A 5,714-nucleotide genomic window follows, 5' to 3' on the forward strand; every position below is an offset into this window, starting at 1 on the left:
GGAATGTGAAAAGGGTAAATTGTTTTCAAACAGGTTTTCCAAAAGCTACTACCGCCCCCTGCTGACAATGTTCAGAGAAACTCATGTGGGACCCCACAACCATAATAAACTCTTTGGGATGTCAACTTATGAATGCTCCGCTAAGTAGTCTCTGCACATTAAACTTGGATAAAAGAAAGTAGATTGACTTCGAAGAAATTACACACCTCACCTTTTTTGGTGAAGTTTGACTGATTGTTCTGGCTTTTGACAGATTGTTTTCCCACTCAATTATGCTTTTTCTACATTCATCTCCAGGTCCTGCTCATTAGAACAGATGCTAGTCATTTCCCCACCTTGTTTTATAATGTGATATCCTGGCAGCAGAACTCATCCTACACCCATATCCTCAGTAGTCTCTAAGCAGATGACAGATTCGAATGACAGATTGCCAATCAGAACAGTTCGGAAAACGCTGGATCTTGTCGATGTCAAACGAAAACAACACAGCTGTTGTTCTAATATCAAAGTTGTTATAACTCATCACGTAACAGGATGCGTCTTGCTTTTATCAGCCGTCACTAACCTGATCTCGAGTCAAGAGAACAGTAACTTACTCCCTCAGGGGCTGACATGAAATCCAAAGCTTCTTATATGGCGAAATTTTCTGAAAGAGTTGTGAAGGCACTTTCAGCTTATGCACATGAAGTCATTCTTTATCATAGTGTTCAATAAAGCACTTAATGGACGTGAGCAGCACAGCCGGTGTTTGTTTATTCGCAGGGCTGATTTCTCCTTAATTGTGTGAATGTATGTACTCGTTATATTATGAATCAGAATCAAAATGTATGTGCATTTCATAATCTGAAAACAACGGAGTGCATGCATATGAGTATTTCCCAATTTTACTCTTTTTACTTATTTTTGATAGCCTTGGTGAGGATAAAAGACTAAGAATAAAAATCTTACCAAAAACTTTTAAACAGTACACTGTAAAACTTTACTGTAAATTTACAGCGAATTTCCTACAGAATTGTACTGTATTTCCATAATACAGTATTTGGCTGTATATTTTACAGAACAGCTGTAAATATACAGCACATTTCTGTTTTCAACCCGATAAATTCGTAATACAGTATCATACTGTAAAAGCACTGCATTGTGGGATTGATTTCTTTCGCGCTCAATTCAGTTCAAATGTGACGCGAGCAGACAGTAGCTACTACAGGCAAACTTGATTTGTCAGCGGGATTCAACTGAACAGAATAATCATTCCTGTTATCAAGATAAACAGTGTCTGCGAATCTGTGAGCAATTTTTAAGCTTTTGTGAGCTTCGGTTCGTGTTTCAAACATTAGTTGCCTGTGACGCAGCAGAAAATGGGAGACATTAACTTTACATGAAGACGGATGGAAGAATTTGTCATCTGAATAACCTGCGCCTGTGACGATTAGTGGGATTTAGAGTTTGAGAAGATGGAAAATTGTTCAACTGAGTGATACGGTAAGCCAATATATATATATATTTTTTGCGTTCGCATTTCTAACATACGTTGATTTCACGAATGCTTATTTGGTTTGATTTTGCGAACGCGGTTTTCTGCCGCGGCCGCGCAAACAATTCACTCTGTTCCAGCTGTTTACCAAGTAACGTTAACGTTAACTTCGATATTTCACATAATAGGCAACATATACCATGTTATTTGCATGACCTGCTTTTGATATTTTTCGTTTCAGGCTTTGTAATCTGATGACGGTCCAGTGCTAATGTAAGTACTTTTAAGTAGTGTTACAGTTATAGTCTGTGGTAAAAAAAAAAAAAATTGCTATCAAATGCTGTCAGTTCTGTGATCGTGCTTTTGAATCGTTGTCATAATTTTGCTAGCACAAGAAAATCCATGTTCCTAATGCTGTTTTCAAATGTAGTATTCCTGATTGCCATGCCATGGTCCTACAACTAACAATTTAAAGAGAAGTTAGACGGTGTTATCCTTCAAGCAGATAAGTAGAGATTATTCAACAAATCTCATTAATCTGTAATATGTTTTATGTTTTGGTTCTGTTGATCAAGGTTGTGCTGTCCTTTTTAAAAATTGTTTCAGGAATTTGCATCGCTGATGTCCAGCAATCTACACTTGCCAGAGAGTCCACGCCTTATTTCCTGGTATGTAAACATTAAAGGGGTAGATGAAACCTAAAATGAAAAGCCATCATTTACTCACTCCACTGCAAAATATATTTTTCTTAATTAGTGTTTTTTTCTTGTTTCCAGTCCAGATATATAAAATTCTTACATGAAGAAGCATTTAATAGACAAGTAAAATTTGTCTTGTTTTCTGAAAGAATATGTCAGAATTTAGTGAGTTTATGCTTAAAACAAGCAAAATAATATGGCAGTGCGTTTTAACGTTCTAACCCTAATCAATTTACATTTTTAGGTGAAAATTTTAATTTATAGAACTATGAATAGATAGACAACAAAATCGAACCACAGTGGAACCCACAATAGTTATTTTAATTATTAATATTATTTATTAATTCATTGTATTATTATTTTTTCAATTACAGGTCAATCTCTAAGCAACCAGTGCTGGACATTACGTTTGGAAGGTCAAGGTGTGTGTGGAAAGGATCACAGCCTAACTTCATCATGGCCTGGCAGCGCTGTTTGCCTCCTCCTATAACTTCAGCTTGCAGTACCAGAAAGAGGCAGCACCTTGAGTTTGTTCAGAGGTTAGTCATTAGCATATTTGCCATTCATATAAATATTAGACTGAATTGTGACTTGTCTTGACAGTATTTATTATGTTGACTACTGGTATGAACAATATGGCCCTGGTTTCCATACTGGGCTTAGCTTAAGACAGGTCTAGGCCTTAATAAAATTAGGGTATTTAAGCAGCTTTTATAAAAATGTCAAAAAAAAAAAAAAAAACATTACTGGTGTGCATCTTGAGACAAAACAGTGACAGTCACATATTTCAGATATGTCAGTGCAAGTTGTTTTCAGTTGAAGGATTAGTGAAAATTCTGTCATTAATTACTCACCCTCATGTCGTTCCAAACCTGTAAGACCTTCATTCATCTTCAGAACACAAATGAAGATATTTTTGATGAAATCTGAGAGGTTTCTGAACCAGCCATAGACAGAAACATCTTTGTAACTTTCAAGGCCCAGAAAGCTAGTAAAAACATTGTTTAAATAATCCATGTAACTACAGTGGTGCAACTTTAATATTATGAAGCGATGAGAATACCTTTTGTGCACAAAAAACCCCAAAATAACGACATTATTCAACAATCTCTACTCTTTCACGTCAATCTCCTACGCTGTTGACGTAGTGTAAACAGTGTCAAGTCACCTTCATTTATATAGCGCTTTTAACAATATAGATTGTTTCAAAGCAGCTTTACAGTGATAATAGGAAATTACAGTAACATAGATTGTTTTGGCTTTACAGCAGCTCTAGAATAAAGTTATTAGATCGACTATTTTTGACTGTCAAAATGCAGGCGGACACAGTTTCCGTGAGTTGTTCAAAATCTTTCTTTTTAGTAAACTCTGTGTACACAAACAATGTTCTCAATGCTGGAGTTCATGTGTAGAGCCTCTGGTGATACTGAGAGCACAGTTTCATGTTGTGTCGAGCCTTCTTAGTGTTTTAAAAAATAGCGATTTTTGATGCTATCATAGTCGTGCCACAAGCACTCCCATTCAAAAGGCAATTTGACCGAAAACGAAAATACGGTCAAACTTAAGTGGCGTTTCCATCCTAATTATGCTTTTAAACGAAGGTTTGCCTCGGGTAGATTAACAAAAAGACCCTAGGTTGCATTTTGGCAAGAGTTATCCTTTAATACACTCCGGCCCACTCATCCTCACAAAACAGTGTAGGAGAATGACATGTAAAAGAAGAGATTATTCAACAATGTCGTTATTTTGGGGTTATTTTGCACACAAAAAGTATTCTCGTCACTTCATAATATTAAGGTTGAACCACTGTAGTTATATGTACTATTTACCAATGTTTTTACCACCTTTCTGGGCTTTGACAGTTGCAATGACATTGATGTCAATGGAGGGACAGAAACCTCCCAGATTTCATCAATAATATCTTAATTTGTGTTCCGAAGATGAACGAAAGTCTTAAGGATGAGCAATAATGACAGAATTTTCATTTTTGGGTGCAAACATGCATTTTAGTCTGGTAAATGTCATGTTTAACATTATCATGTAGTCATGTATGCAATAAACATTGCAAGGCTTGCAATTAAAGTTAAATTATTTCTGTCACAAAGGTTTGGGCTGGATTCTGGCAATGTGTGCTCTATATAAACAGAGTCTATGGCTGCCTTTCCACTGATACTCTGATGGGACCTGATGAGGGCATGATATTAAAAGTTGTAGAATAAAACTTTAAATCTGGCAACCCCACTTCCAAAAGTTTAGTTAGTTGACAGTGCACATGTAAACAGACACATTGAGTTGATGTATTTTAACCAGGGCAGAAAAATATCAGTTATTGATCACAACATCCAACATTGCATTTTTTTTTCATGTTGTTCAGTTTTATCCAAACAGTTTAGTCGTTAAAACCGATATCTGGTTTTTATTTACACATCTTTTGTGCTGTCTCTCTTTGTCAAAATATATAAACTCAGTCCATAATATTTCATTGTTTTTTTTTCCTTTCTTTTCTGCCTTTTAGACGATTTCCTGACATCAATCCTGAATGTGGATCAAAAACAAAGAAAGGACAAGTAACTTCAAAGAAAACTGGCCAAGTTGTGCAAAAAAAGAACACTGTAAGCCTACAGGTGTCCTCACTTCTGCGAAAACTTGAAGACTTTGAATGGGATTTCGTTTGCACTTGTATGGACTTCAAAACAGAAACAGCATTTCACTGCCATTATAAAGCTTGGAAGAGCCAGGACATTTTTTAATAGAACTCCGATTGTATTCGTCTGAAAGAAGAATGTCATGTAGACCTAGGATGACTTGAGGGTGAGTAAATCATGGGCTAATTTAATTTTTTGGGTGAATTATCCCTTTAATTAAGTGCTAAGTGTTACCTGTTTGTTGTTAAGTGTTAAAATTGCATTTTATGTTTAAAATAAATTCAGCCAACATGTTCACAGAAGGCAATTTTCTGATCTTTGCTTTTAACCAAAATAAATGTTTTAAAACCCAGAAAATGTTGTTTTCTTTTTCATAGTGTGACTACTATACAATTTATTGCTGTAGACAAGTTTAATATTGTAAAATTATGTGGTATATACTGTATTTGGTAATTACAGTGGAGTACTGTAAATGCTGTTTACTGTACTAGTTCTGTAAAAATACAGTATGTGGCTGGCAACCCAGCTGCCAGTATTTTACTGTAAATTTACAGTACAACGTTTTACAGTACAATACTGTAAATGCTGTTTACAGTACTAGTTCTGTAAAAATACAGTATGTGGCTGGCAACCCAGCTGCCAGTATTTTACTGTAAATTTACAGTGAAAAGTTTTACAGTGTAGTGTATGTGCAAAATGGTGCTAAGTCTATACTGTGAACTTCAAAGCCAGTCAACACCTGTCTATGATGTTTTGTCTGGTAAGACATTTCACCCATGTCATCTCTTACAAAATACACACTTTAAAAAATGTTTGTACTTTGCAATTTTCTTTGGTACTCAGTAGCTCATTCAAAGTATAGACACTTAATCAATGAATTGTTTTTCATTTGCCTGC

At 35.5% G+C, this 5,714-nt stretch overlaps 1 long non-coding RNA gene across 2 annotated transcripts; it reads left to right on the plus strand.

Moving 5' to 3' along the window:
• The first annotated feature begins 1,088 nt into the window (after positions 1 to 1,088).
• On the plus strand, positions 1,089 to 5,480 carry LOC311294495. 2 transcript variants are annotated; one of them, XR_014628065.1, is made up of 5 exons: positions 1,089 to 1,482; positions 1,716 to 1,747; positions 2,081 to 2,142; positions 2,547 to 2,711; positions 4,688 to 5,480. It is a non-coding gene; the product is annotated as an uncharacterized lncRNA (long non-coding RNA). The 2 variants fall into 2 exon arrangements; XR_014628066.1 differs by lacking the exons at positions 2,081 to 2,142; positions 2,547 to 2,711; positions 4,688 to 5,480 and adding an exon at positions 1,905 to 1,988.
• Positions 5,481 to 5,714: the final 234 nt, after the last annotated feature.

This window comes from Rutilus rutilus (assembly GCF_951802725.1).
Source record: "Rutilus rutilus genome assembly, chromosome: 7".
NCBI lineage: Eukaryota > Metazoa > Chordata > Actinopteri > Cypriniformes > Leuciscidae > Rutilus > Rutilus rutilus.